General features: G+C 43.2%; 1 protein-coding gene across 1 annotated transcript in view; it reads left to right on the forward strand.

Annotated features, from left to right (window-relative positions):
- The window catches only part of DDRGK1 (DDRGK domain containing 1), a 130,858-nt gene that overhangs the window by 101,696 nt on the left and 14,112 nt on the right, over positions 1–15,050 (forward strand). The gene's annotated exons all lie outside the window — the stretch shown is intronic.

Here is a 15,050-nt window from a genome sequence, read left to right on the forward strand (position 1 = left end):
CCTGTGCATGCTCCCTGCCTTAGCCAAGCTGTGTGCGTCCATAGACACACACAACACCGGCAAGACATGCTCCTGCACCCTCCACCCAACAGTTTGACTGGTGGCAGCAAGAGTCTACCAGTCTGCTCCCCTCTGTTTCTTTTGAGGATTCAGGAAGTTCAGGGAGTGGCAGTGATTGTTACTGGACTAGGGGATAGTAAATGTACTGGGACTTTTTTTTTTTTATTTAATACTTTGAATGGAATAGGGGAAAAAAGTGTAGCCTTTAGAACTTAAATTTTCATTCAACTTTTATTTTTAGTCCTTTGACCTGTTTTCTGAACCATATTGTACATTTCTATTTTCTATTTTCCCCTCCAGTTTTTTTTACTTTTCCCCCCTTGTACATTTTTGTCCATAAACTTCCCCTAGTGACCCATCTGCTCAACAATGGAGTGAAGTGTCCTCGTTTTACTTTTGTCGTCAGCAGTTCTTTTTCTTATCGGAAGTTAAAAAAGAGTAACAAAGAAGGGCAGACACCCTCAGTGACGCTTAGACCCCATTCACACAGGGGCAACATGACTTGCAGGTCGCCTCAGCGAGGCGGCCCGCAAACGACTGCCCGGGCGACTTGCAAAACGACTTCTGTATAGAAGTCTATGCAAGTCGCCCCCGAAGTCGTACAGGAACCTTTTTCTAAGTCGGAGCGACTTGCGTCGCTCCCCTTAGAACGGTTCCATAGCACAGAACGGGAGGCAATTTGTCAGGCGACCTAGTCGTCCCTGTGTGAATGGGCTCTTAAGGAATTTCCCGATGTCAGAGTTCATTAAGAATCGAAGCAAGATAATGTTAGACTTCATGCAAACCAAAAGCTTTCCCTCCTTCCTACCAACTTTTTTTTAATTTATTTTTTTATAGTTTATTTTTTAGAATGCAGGGCTATAATATTTATTTTATACTTTTAACAAACTGCCTTTTTTTTTTGGTCCTACCACTGTTGACACATCCCTTTTATGCAATACAGTTTGAACTTCTGAAAAATATTTTAAAACCATTGTTTTTGTTTTAGGATAAAAAGATTTTTTTTTTTTTTTTTAGATCTCAGTTATTTAGAAATTTTGTGTTTTATAAAGGGATTCAGTTAGGAAACACAAAGCTGTGAGCACTTGCGTCTTGGCAAGGTTCAGGTTTTCCTACAATTTGCTTCTGTTACGGGGTTGGCAGGTTTATGTTGTAGTCCCATTAGTACAGGCATAGGAAAAACAAAAAAAACAAAACATTGGTATGAAATTTTAATGTGCAGTAATAGTTTGTTTTTCGGGACAAGTGACCAAAAAATCCACTTTCACCATGAGGTCAGATGAGTACAAATAGACAGCAATGTTATCAGTATATTTTATTTTTATTTTTTTTCGGCCTCTTTTCTGTTATTGTTTCTACTTTGTGTTATCTTGTTTGGGATCCAGCTTCTAATTTTGACTCTTAATCTGGCCAATTATGTTTGAAATTTGCCACCTTAATGTCTTAAGAGCCATTTAGAAATTTGCTCGCAATACCAGAAAAAAACACTGGATTTCCCCACTACCATTTTGGGTTTTTTACCAATTTGCAGAGAGTCATGACATTGAAGTACAAATAACACCCATTCCGAGCACAAACAAAGCATTTTAGTTAAAATATATATACAAAATACCAGCAGAAGTACAGAAATAAAGGAGTCATTCCAAAAACAATCAGGTTTCCATACCGGTGTTATCTTGCATAGAAAAAAATATGGTACAGTACACCATACCATTAAGCTGTACAGCTATCTTACATAGAAAAGTGCAAACAAATGAATGGCACAATACACCATATCACTGAACTATATAGCAAGGTAAGGCATCCTAATACACATAAAAAAATCCACACAAATAACACATAACCACAAAGGAGGTGTGTTGTGCGACATAAAGCTAGCACTCGACCCAGTGCAGTAAGCGTAAAACAAGTTGGTGTAGAACTCAAAAGAGAATGCATAATAGAAATACTATATCAAAAGATAGAAAAGTATATAATTATATGAAAAGTAGATATAGATACAGATAGATATAGATGCTTTGCAGGCGTACAAAAAGGGATTCAGGGAATTCTAACTCATGAGTGACCAACGAAGACTATAAGCAGAAGAAACTTCTCTGGTTCCATGTCTATTGTATTGTCTTGCATACTGTTGGTCCTGGTTAGGTTGCCCAACTTGGTTCTTCTAAAAAGTAAAAGCATAATAGAAAAACTATATTAAATAAAATAAGTAGATATAGATACAATACCCTCACTTTTTGCAGATGTAAAAAAAGGGGGGTTCAGGGAGTCATAACTCATTGAGGTAACCAATGGAGACTATAAGCAGAAGCAACTGATCTGGTTCCAGGTCTATTGAATTGTCTTGCATACTGTTGTTTTGGTCCTAGTTAGGTTGCCCAACTTGGTTCTTCTAAAAAGTAAAATCATAATAGAAAAACTATATTAAATTAAAAAAAAAAGTAGATATAGATACAGTACCCTTACTTTTCAGATGTAAAAAAGGGGGTTCAGGGAGTCATAACTCATTGGGGTAATCAACCAAGACTATAGTTAGAAGAAACTTCTTTGGTTCCATGTCTATTGTGTTGTTTTGCATACTGTTGGTCCTGGTTAGGTTGCCCAACTTGGTTCTTCTAAAAAGTAAAAGCATAATAGAAAAACTATATTAAATAAAATAAGTAGATATAAATACGGTACCCTCACTTTGCAGATGTAAAAAAGGGGGTTCAGGGAGTCATAACTCATCGGGGTAACCAATAGAGACTATAGGCAGAAGAAACTAATCTGGTTCCATGTCTATTGTATTGTCTTGCATACTGCTGTTTTGGTCCTAGTTAGGTTGCCCAACTTAGTTCTTCTAAAAAGTACAAGCATAATAGAAAAACTATATAAAATAAAAAAAGTAGATATAGATACAGTACCCTTACTTTGCAGATGTAAAAAAGGGGTTCAGGGAGTCATAAATCATTGGGGTAACCAACCAAGACTATAGGCAGAAAAAAACTTCTCTGGTTCCAGGTCTATTTTTATCTTCTTGCATCCTATTGTTTTTTTATCCTGGTCAGGTTGCCCAACTTGGTTCTTGAATTTTACCTTTGACTGTCCTTCTGGTTTTGTATCTGACCCCTTTGTCTGTTCTCTAGTTGTCTCCTATTCTTTTGACAACACTTTCCTACTGGATAGATTTTTCCTTCTTTATTTGTAGTTTTTCACTGCTGAAGATTTTAGTTTTCGGCAGGAGTGATTCCTCCATCTACCTTTAGGCTGGGTTTACATTACTGCGAATTGGATGTGGGTAAACACCTCATCCACTTCGCATGTCAGGAGATTGTGACCGCTCTCTATGGAGCCGGTTCACACCTCTCCCGACCGACTCCGGTGCGAACAGGGGTCCTCTGTGTCTTCTGGTCAGTTTCAGGTGCGAAATTAAGCCGAAAATTGGTGCATTTTTTTAGCTGAACAAAAAAAAAAAGATTAATCTATGGGCTGCTTTGGTATAATAGTCTAAAGAAGTACCAAATCCAGTTACTATATGAAGTTTGTTGCCATTTCACAGGCGCAGACAATTTTAAGGCTTGACATGTTGAGTATTTATGTACTCATCCTTTACTCTCTTTTTTACTCGAATGCAATCTTATCTTTTATATTTTATGAAAGAACAGGCAATACATTGCATTTGGGTGCCCTAAAATTAAAGCGGTATTAAACCAAAAATATATCATATTGCAGCTTACCAATCATTTGATGTGGTGGGTACTTTAGTTTTAGGTTTTTTTTTTTCCACCTGGTTATCTGACCAGTAACACACCTCCTTTATTAGAGTGCACCCACTCTGGATGAAGAAGCACAGGGTGCGCCTTTGGACATCAGCATTGTCAGTCTGGGGGGGGGGGGGGTGTTAGATGTACTAGCAGGTTTAAATACACTAACAGATTAACAGATTAAATCCAAACTCCTCCAGCTCACACTTTATAATCAGTTACAGCATACAGTTTTTATCTTTTTGGGATAGAGGTTTTCCATAAATAAATAAAAGCTGATCATTATAATCACCCCTGCCAGCGTTTAATGGTTTGTCTCATCTCTGTAACTGCAAGAGAACGTGTCTGTTAAAATACAGCAGACTTACTGGCTGGATCACCAGGGGAAATAAAAGAAAGAAAAGCTTGAAAAAGAAAACAAAAGCAGCCACCACAGCTAAGAATTGGTAAGCTGCAATTTTTTTAAATTATTGAGCTGCAGATGATGAGAGATTTTGGATTTTTTTTTATTTTTCATCCTCTGTCTTTAGTTTTTAGCTGTGAAACTGTATCGTGTCTTGTGTCACTCTGACCTTTTGAACAAATCCTTGAGTTAAAATGCTGACAAAACCACGTCGGATGTCTGCTCGGCTCTAAGCACCAGCTACAGTGCTGACCACATCTAAAGACGGGGGCGTGTGGTGCGGTGGTGGTTACAATATGAAGTAGTCAGGTCCTAGCACCCAGTCATAAGTCTTGCTCTTGTGTAGGAGTTGGTCTAATTATGAGGTTCTGTATTTGATGACCTGTGCTGAGTTGCTGCTGTCACTTGCTGGGGACTCAGTCTGTGCTGCTGCTGTCACTTGCTGGGGACTCAGTCTGTGCTGCTGCTGTCACTTGCTGGGGACTCAGTCTGTGCTGCTGCTGTCACTTGCTGGGGACTCAGTCTGTGCTGCTACTGTCACTTGCTGGGGACTCAGTCTGTGCTGCTACTGTCACTTGCTGGGGACTCAGTCTGTGCTGCTGCTGTCACTTGCTGGGGACTCAGTCTGTGCTGCTGCTGTCACTTGCTGGGGACTCAGTCTGTGCTGCTGCTGTCACTTGCTGGGGATCTAGTCTGTGCTGCTGCTGTCACTTGCTGGGGACTCAGTCTGTGCTGCTGCTGTCACTTGCTGGGGACTCAGTCTGTGCTGCTGCTGTCACTTGCTGGGGACTCAGTCTGTGCTGGGCTGCTGCTGTCACTTGCTGGGGACCTAGTCTGTGCTGCTACTGTCACTTGCTGGGGACCTAGTCTGTACTGCTACTGTCACTTGCTGGGGACTCAGTCTGTGCTGCTACTGTCACTTGCTGGGGACTCAGTCTGTGCTGCTGCTGTCACTTGCTGGGGACTCAGTCTGTGCTGCTGCTGTCACTTGCTGGGGACCCAGTCTGTGCTGCTCATGTCACTTGCTGGGGACTCAGTCTGTGCTGCTGCTGTCACTTGCTGGGGACTCAGTCTGTGCTGCTACTGTCACTTGCTGGGGACTCAGTCTGTGCTGCTGCTGTCACTTGCTGGAGACCTAGTCTGTGCTGCTACTGTCACTTGCTGGGGACCTAGTCTGTGCTGCTACTGTCACTTGCTGGGGACTCAGTCTGTGCTGCTACTGTCACTTGCTGGGGACTCAGTCTGTGCTGGGCTGCTGCTGTCACTTGCTGGGGACCTAGTCTGTGCTGCTGCTGCTACTTGCTGGGAACTCAGTCTGTGCTGCTGCTGTCACTTGCTGGGGACCTAGTCTGTGTTGCTGCTGTCACTTGCTGGGGACTCAGTCTGTGCTGGGCTTCTGTCACTTGCTGGGGACTCAGTGTGTGCTGCTGCTGTCACTTGCTGGGGACTCAGTCTGTGCTGCTGCTGTCACTTGCTGGGGACTCAGTCTGTGCTGCTGCTGTCACTTGCTGGAGACCTAGTCTGTGCTGCTACTGTCACTTGCTGGGGACCTAGTCTGTGCTGCTACTGTCACTTGCTGGGGACTCAGTCTGTGCTGCTACTGTCACTTGCTGGGGACTCAGTCTGTGCTGGGCTGCTGCTGTCACTTGCTGGGGACCTAGTCTGTGCTGCTGCTGCTACTTGCTGGGAACTCAGTCTGTGCTGCTGCTGTCACTTGCTGGGGACCTAGTCTGTGTTGCTGCTGTCACTTGCTGGGGACTCAGTCTGTGCTGGGCTTCTGTCACTTGCTGGGGACTCAGTGTGTGCTGCTGCTGTCACTTGCTGGGGACTCAGTCTGTGCTGCTGCTGTCACTTGCTGGGGACTCAGTCTGTGCTGCTGCTGTCACTTGCTGGGGACTCAGTCTGTGCTGCTGCTGTCACTTGCTGGGGACTCAGTCTGTGCTGCTGCTGTCACTTGCTGGGGACTCAGTCTGTGCTGCTGCTGTCACTTGCTGGGGACTCAGTCTGTGCTGCTGCTGTCACTTGCTGGGGACTCAGTCTGTGCTGCTGCTGTCACTTGCTGGGGACTCAGTCTGTGCTGGGCTGCTGCTGTCACTTGCTGGGGACTCAGTCTGTGCTGCTACTGTCACTTGCTGGGGACTCAGTCTGTGCTGCTACTGTCACTTGCTGGGGACTCAGTCTGTGCTGCTGCTGTCACTTGCTGGGGACTCAGTCTGTGCTGCTGCTGTCACTTGCTGGGGATCTAGTCTGTGCTGCTGCTGTCACTTGCTGGGGATCTAGTCTGTGCTGCTGCTGTCACTTGCTGGGGACTCAGTCTGTGCTGCTGCTGTCACTTGCTGGGGACTCAGTCTGTGCTGCTGCTGTCACTTGCTGGGGACTCAGTCTGTGCTGGGCTGCTGCTGTCACTTGCTGGGGACCTAGTCTGTGCTGCTACTGTCACTTGCTGGGGACCTAGTCTGTACTGCTACTGTCACTTGCTGGGGACTCAGTCTGTGCTGCTGCTGTCACTTGCTGGGGACTCAGTCTGTGCTGCTGCTGTCACTTGCTGGGGACCCAGTCTGTGCTGCTCCTGTCACTTGCTGGGGACTCAGTCTGTGCTGCTACTGTCACTTGCTGGGGACTCAGTCTGTGCTGCTGCTGTCACTTGCTGGAGACCTAGTCTGTGCTGCTACTGTCACTTGCTGGGGACTCAGTCTGTGCTGGGCTGCTGCTGTCACTTGCTGGGGACCTAGTCTGTGTTGCTGCTGTCACTTGCTGGGGACCTAGTCTGTGTTGCTGCTGTCACTTGCTGGGTACTCAGTCTGTGCTGGGCTTCTGTCACTTGCTGGGGACTCAGTGTGTGCTGCTGCTGTCACTTGCTGGGGGCTCAATCTGTGTTGGGCTGCTGTCACTTGCTGGGGATGCAGTCTGTGCTGGGCTGTACCAGTTTCTGCTCTATGTAGCCAATATCCCTTTTTTTTTTTCTCTTCACACAATTCCACAATATGTAGCGACCGTATAACACCCTCCTCCCTGATTTTGATTCAGGCGATTTAGTTAATTGGCACTATTATGAATCTCTTTACTCGCAATTCTTAATCTCTGCAAATCAGGCAGATGTGTGTTAAAGTGATTATAAAGGATAACCTTTTATTTATTTTTTTTTACATAAGAAACATGTTTTACTTACCTGCTCTGTGTAATGGTTTTGCACAGAGCAGTCTGGATCCTCCTCTTCTTGGGTCCCCTGCCGGCACTCCTGGCCCCTCCCCCCTGCCGAGTGCACACCATAGCAAGCCCCTTGTCCACCAGGCTCACTCCCAAGCTTGCTTTGTGTCTCTACACACACACACACAGAGTGTGGCTCGCTGAGCAGAGGAATGGAGGATCGGGTAAGTAAATATACTTTTAAGTCCCATAGTCCTAAACAAGCAAATAACCCTTGCAGTGAACAGCCCCACTGATTTAGGATCAACGGATGTACAACAAATGAAGCAGACATGTAAACAGTATGTTGAAAGAAAACCAATAGTCCTGCACTTGAGAAGTTACCGTGCGGCTGGTTGAAAACGTCTCCACTAGTTCAGCCACCACATTGGCTGTGCCGCCACTCATAACAGGTCAGGAAATGTATTAAAAATAAAAAACCCCATGTACATACGGTAAGTATTCACAGCCTTTGCTCAATACTTTGTTATAGCCCCTTTGGCACCAATTACAGCCTCAAGTCTTTTTTAATATGATGCTACTTGCTTGGCACGCCTATTTTTGGGTAGTTTCTCCCATTCTTCTTTGCAGGACCTCTCAATCTCCATCAGGTGGACAGCCATTTTCAGATCTCTCCAGAGATGTTCAAGTCTGGGCTCTGGCTGGGACACTCAAGGACATTCACAGAGTTGTCCCATAGCCACTCTTTTGTTATCTTGGCTGTGTGCTTAGGGTTGTTGTCCTGTTGGAAGATGAACCTTCACCCCAGGTTCAGAGCACGCTAGTGCAGGTTTTCATCAAGGATGTCTCTGTACATTTCTGCATTTATCTTTCTCTCGATCCTGACTAGTCTCCCAGTCCCAACATTGCCACAGCATCATGTTTCCACCACGATGCTTCACTGTAGGGATGGTATTGGCCAGGTGATGAGTGGTGCTTGTTTCCTCTAGAGATAATGCTTGCCAGTCAGGCCAAAGAGTTCAATCTTTGTTTGATCAGACCAGACCATTTTGTTTCTCATGGCCTGATAGTCCTTCAGGTGCCTTTTGGCAAACTCCAGGCGGGTTGTCATGTGATTTTTATTGAGGAGTGGCTTCTGTCTGGCCCCTCTACCATACAGCCCTGATTGGTGGAGTGCTGTAGAGATAGTTGTTCTTCTGGAAGGTTCTCCTCTCTCCACAGAGAAATGCCGGCACTCTGCCAGAGTGACCATTGAGTTCTTGGACACCTCCCTGACTAAGGTCCTTCTCCCCCGATCTTTCAGTTTGGCTGGGTGGCCCACTCTAGGAAGAGTCCTGGTGGTTCCAAACTTCTTCCATTTACGGATGATGAAGGCCACTGTGCTCATTGGGACCTTCATTGCTGCAGAAATGTTTCTGTACCCTTCCCCAGATCTGTTCCCAATACAATCCTGTCTCGGAGGTCTACAGACAATTCCTTGGACTTCATGGCTTGGTTTGTGCTCTGACATACACTGTTAACTGTTGGACCTTATATAGACAGGTGTGTGCCTTTCCAAACCATGTCCAGTCAACTAAATTTACCACAGGTGACTCCAATCAAGTTTTAGAAACATCTCAATGGTGATCAGTGGAAACAGGAGGCACCTGAGCTCAATTTTGAGTGTCATGGCAAAGGCTGTGAATACTTACAGTATGTACATGTGACTTTTTTTCATTTTTTTATTTTCAATAAATTTGCAAAGATTTCAATCAAACTTCTTTCAGGTTGTCATTATGGGGTATTGTTTGTAGAATTTTGAGGAAAATAATGAATTTAATCCATTTTGGAATAAGGTCATATAACAAAATGTGGAAAGTGAGGCGTTGTGAATACTTTTCAGATTCACTGTATTATTAAAAAAAGTATATAAAATATACTCACAAACAAATGAGTATGTCAAGCAAAATATAATCCACCAGCAGCTCTGAGGAAGAGGGGACATTCGCCTAGTTTCATTCCACAATTGGTACTTGCCAACAGATCGTGCTGGGTGGAGCATTTGGTGGACTATATTTTGCTTGACATATTCATTTGCTTGTGAGTATATTTTATACATTTTTAAAATAATAATTTGTTGCAAAGGTAATGCGCTAGGCTGGTGCGCCCTCTGTTCCTTTTTTTAAACAGTATGTTTAATTATAACTACAGGCAAACCCCTTTTTTTTGTTTTAGCTTTGGATAGAGTAGAGAGGGGCTAGAACCCCTGGCGGTTTTTATTGCAGTCTGTGCCCCCGTTAGGGCGATTCCCCCCTCTCTATTTCTCCTGTTTACCATTATCATTGAAAGTGAAAGAAAAATAAAATACCAAATTTTACGGTTGTCTCCAGAACAGAAATAGAGGGGAAATCTTTTAATTGGCGACACTGGTGACAACCAGGGGTTCTCTCACTTCCTGTCACTTCCTGTTTTGCCTATCAGAAAAAAAAATGGCAAGAGAAACGAACCGGTTGCTCCCATAGGCGATCAAAGAGTACATGCTCTTTGATCAACTCTATGGCCTTGGAGGACCAGAGCGACGTCATGACGTCACTTCCGGTGCAGGCTGAAAGTATGTATTTATTTATTTATTTTTTAAAGCAAAAGATTATTTATTTAATCTTTTGCTTTTAAAGGTAAAGAAGAGATCTGGGGTCATTGTGACCCCAGCTCCCTCCATAAAGAGGACCTGTCATCCTTATTTCTATTACAAGGGATGTTTACATTCCTTGTAATAGGAATAAAAGTATAAAAAAAAATAAAAATAAAGGGGCAGTGTAAAAATAAAAAGTTAAATAAATTAGGAAAAAAATAGAATAATTTAAAGCTCTCCATTCCTCTGTGCTTGCGCGCAGAAGCGAACGCATATGTAAGACACACACACATGTGTAAACAGTGTTCAAACCACACATGTGGGTAAATGCCACAAAAGATAGAGCGGGAGCAATAATTCTAGCACTAGATCTCCTCCACATCTCTAAACAGGTAAACTGTAAAGGCGTTTAAAGCTCCATTGCATGAGCATGTGCAATTTTAAAGCATGACATGTTAGGTATCTATTAACTCGTCGTAACATCATCATTCACATTTTACAAACACATTGGGGTAAATGTTGTGTTTTTTTTTTTTTTTTTTTAACCACTTCAGCCCCGGAAGATTTTCCCCCCTTTCTGACCAGGCAATTTTTTGCGATTCGGCACTGCGTCGCTTTAACTGACAATTGCGCGGTCGTGTGACGTTGTACCCAAACAAAATTGACATCCTTTTTTCCCCACAAATAGAGCTTTCTTTTGGTGGTATTTGATCACCTCTGCGGTTTTTATTTTTTGCGCTATAAACCAAAAAAAGAGCGGCAATTTTGAAAAAAGAAAACAATATTTTTTACCATACTTTTTGCTATAATAAAATATCCAGGAAAAAACACATTTCTTCATCAGTTTAGGCCAGTATATATTCTACATATTTTTGGTGAAAAAAAATCGCAATAAGCGTATATTTTGATTGGTTTGCGCAAAAGTTATAGTATCTACAAAATAGGGGTTTGGGGTTTTTTTTGGCATTTATTTTGTAAATTTTTTTTTTTTTTTACTAGTAATGTCGGTGATCAGTGATTTTTAGCAGGATTGCGGCGGACAGTTTGGACACTTTTGACACTTTTTTGGGACCAGTGACATTTATACAGTGATCAGTGTTATAAAAATGCACTGATTAATGTTTAAATTACACTGGCAGGGAAGGGGTTAACACTAGGGGGCGATCAAGGGGTAAAGTGTTCCCTAGGGAGGTGTTTCTAGCTGTGAGGGGAGGGGACTGACTGGCAGTACAGAGAGATCGCTGTTCCTAATCATTAGGAACAGATGTACTCCCCTGTCATAACGGGAATCTGTTTGTTTACATTGACAGATCCCCGTTCAGGCTCTCCGAAGAGTGATTGCGGGTGGTTGGCGGACATCACGGCCGCCAGCCACGTGCCTCAGCTCCCCCCTGCTGTGCAGCCGGTCTGCCTGCTATAGCTCTTAAAGGAGCCGACATACTGGTACGGCGATTCGCGTGAACGAGCCGACCTGCTGCAGTATAATGACGGCGGCTGGTCGGCAAGCGGTTAAACTCATTAAAGTGTATTTTTTCCCCCCCAAAAAAATGTGTTTGCAAAACTGCTGCGCAAATACCATGTGACATAAAAAAATGTCATCGCTCGCCATTTTTTTCCCTAAGGTCTATGCTAAAAAAAATTTGTATAATATTTGGAGGTGCAGTCATTTTCTACTTCCAAACAATACTGATTTAAATTTGTAAACAAAAAGTGCCAGAAAAAGCTGGGTTAGCAAGTGGTTAAGGAAACAAATACAAGATTTGGGGATGCAGATTTAACAAAAAAAAAACTAAACTAAACGTCTGCTTTTAGGCTGGGTTCACACTATTGTGAATCGGATGTGGATTTCCTCCACAACCAATTCGCATGTCAGAAGATTGTGATTGGCTCTCTATGGAGCTGGTTTACACATCTCTGGGAGCATCTTATGGTTCATGTCAGGTCCGAATTCAGCCCAGTCGGACTGAAATGGGACCTGAAACGGTGAATGGGGATGCACCGGACCCTGCTGTGATCCGCTCTGTGCGGTATTGTGAACCCAGCCTAAAAGTTTGCTTTATTTTAAACACATTGGGGTTGATTTACTAAAGGCAAATACACTGTGCACTTTGTAAGCACAGTTGCTCCAGAGCTTAGTAAATGAGGTAATGCTTGACTTTGCATCGTATTGTTTTTCTCCTTTGTGAAAGCAATAAAGTAGCAAAAAAAGGGTAAAAAATTATGTGACATGTCAAAATGAGAGCAATAATTCTAGGTCCATATCCTATAAAAGATTTTGAAGTGTTCAATGTGGAGAATTTGGGGTAGAATAATTTTTTACGGTTCCACTGGCATGCACAATTTTAAATCTTGACATGTTTGGTATCTATTTACTTGACGCAGCCCACAATTTTGAATTGAATCAAAACATTGGGAATTATATTGTGTCCATGTGCATTAACATTTATTTTAGTTTATTTTTCCTGATAATATGCATAACTATCATCATTTTATTCTCTAGGGTCTCTGTTTTCAGAAAATATATACTTTTTGGGGTTGGGGGGGGGGGGGGTTAGAGTAATTACTAGCAAACAATACAGATTTTAACATGTGCAAGAACTCTAATGCCCCGTACACACGGTCGGACTTTGTTCGGACATTCTGACAACAAAATCCTAGGATTTTTTCCAACAGATGTTGGCTCAAACTTGTCTTGCATACACACGGTCACACAAAGTTGTCGGAAAATCCGATCGTTCTGAACGTGGTGACGTAAAACACGTACGTCGGGACTATAAACGGGGCAGTGGCCAATAGCTTTCATCTCTTTATTTATTCTGAGCATGCGTGGCACTTTGTCCGTCGGATTTGTGTACACACGATCGGAATTTCCGACAACGGATTTTGTTGTCGGAAAATTTTATAGCAAGCTCTCAAACTTTGTGTGTCGGAAAATCCGATGGAAAATGTGTGATGGAGCCTACACACGGTCAGAATTTCCGACAACAAGGTCCTATCACACATTTTCCGTCGGAAAATCCGACCGTGTGTACGGGGCATAATAATTACCCCGTAGGCAAGTAGTTAAAGAGAATAAAATCTATTATCTGTACTTATAAACATCTGCAAGCACATTCTATAAACTTGTGTATACCTTTAAAATCTTCCCAGGTTGCGATCTTCTTGCTATATTTTGTAGCCGCTGATGCTACATGTGCATGCTCATTTTATCATGGTTGTGCCGTAAATCTCAGTTTGCTTGCCTTGGGTGGCTTAATCTGGTCATAGATGGATTTGTTTTTCTATTCATTAGTGGAGTCAAATTAATGTTCGTTTACGATAGCAGCGATGGGAAAATTCGAGGGAACAGGATGAAAAAAATTCCTGTGTTTTTCATTCAAAAGTCAGATGTTAAAAGCCAACAAAATCTTTCGAGCTACATTTGAATGTTCTGAGAATCTTCGTAACAATTTTCCTAAGACTTTTCCTAAGAATTAGCATTTGAAATTCTATCCATCCATGGTCAGCTGTAGTGTACAGGCCCTGGATTGCATGAGGGTTCTCAAAGTTCCTTACTTTCTGAAGGCCTCTTTGGTCTGCACATGCGCAGAATGGGAAGCAGGGTTGAGGAAAGGAAACAAAATAACCCCCATAATGGCCCTGGCTTCAGCAATAGAGAGGGACAATAGGCCAACACAGAAAAGCACAGTAATCTCCATCATAAAGGCTGTAGAGCAGCCATTGTCAACCAGGGTTCCTCCAGAGATTGCTAGGAGTTCCTTGAGCTATGAAGGCTGGTTACTTGAGCTATGGCTGTTTGACCTCCTATTTGATGGTGCCTGCATGTTTCTGGGACCAACATCACTTGGCAGAGTCAGCGGAATGGCATCAATGAACTTTTTGGCTAACTGTAAGGGGGCATTCTTCCCACTTCCGATCAATATAATAGACGTTTTTTTTCCACTGACCTGCAGTAGCAGGGGCTCCCTAAGACCTGATAATTATTTCAAGGGCTCCTCAGGGGTGAAAACGTTGAGAATTGCTTGCTTTTATTTTATTTATTTTTACCTGCGGTGGTGCACAAAAAACCCCACCTAAGCGAACAAAAGAGCTCGTGAAAAACACACAAAAAATTGCACTTAAGGGTGTGTCTCTAGTTCACCTTCCAAAAAATAGGACTCACAAGGGTCTGACAGGGGCAAGGCAAAACTTGATCCACATAGCCAAAAGGCCTGGCGGGCCCCTCTCCCCATGGTCAGCTGAAGCTGACCACTGAGTACTAAGCTCTCCCAAAGAGAAACACCCCTCCCGGTTCAGGAGAGCAAGGAACTTAATGGTCACACATCCTCCCTCTAGAATGGCTGGTGTAGAGAATGATTCGTGAGCATTATTTTATCTTTATGAATGGGGTTATGACTTTGTATGCTGGTGATGTGTGGGTAACTATATCCTCTTTAAGTCTTTGCAACTATATTGTGCAGCTTCTAGCATCAATTTTCAATAATAGTAAGGCTCGGTTCACACTGCCGCGACCCGAAAGTCGCACAAGTCGACTCAAGTCGACTTCCTGACTTGAGTGCTAGTTTGATAGAAGTATGTAATAGAAGGCAGAAAGAAGTCGCCTCGAAGTAGGACACAAACCTTTTATAAAGTTGGACCGACTTCAGTACTGCTAATTAAGACAGCTCTCATTGATTAACATGTCATGTGACTTGGGATCTCACAAGTCGGATCTCAAGTCGCGGCAGTGTGAACCGAGCCTAACTGTGTTTAACAATTCTTCAACATATGTAACATTTTATTGGAATCCTACATACCGAGTGCCCGTAAATTACCAATGGACAGCAATGTGAGCCTAAAAAAAAGTCGTTATGCCCTACACCCTTTATGTGGGCTTCTCTATCATGTTGTCACTGTGATTGGCTCTCACCTGATTGGGAGCCCCTCCTACAGGCTTGCAATCAGAAGCTATGTCTGGGAGCTATCGGTGACTGCTCAGTCTGTGTGCAGGCAACACAACCTCAGGCCATCCTGGATGCATTTGTGCGGCAGATGGGCTTTAAAGTGCACTTTCTCTTTCATTCATTGAAGGACAAAGCCAGATCAG

This window comes from Aquarana catesbeiana, linkage group LG01 (assembly GCF_042186555.1).
Source record: "Aquarana catesbeiana isolate 2022-GZ linkage group LG01, ASM4218655v1, whole genome shotgun sequence".
In the NCBI taxonomy this organism is placed as follows: Eukaryota; Metazoa; Chordata; class Amphibia; order Anura; family Ranidae; genus Aquarana; species Aquarana catesbeiana.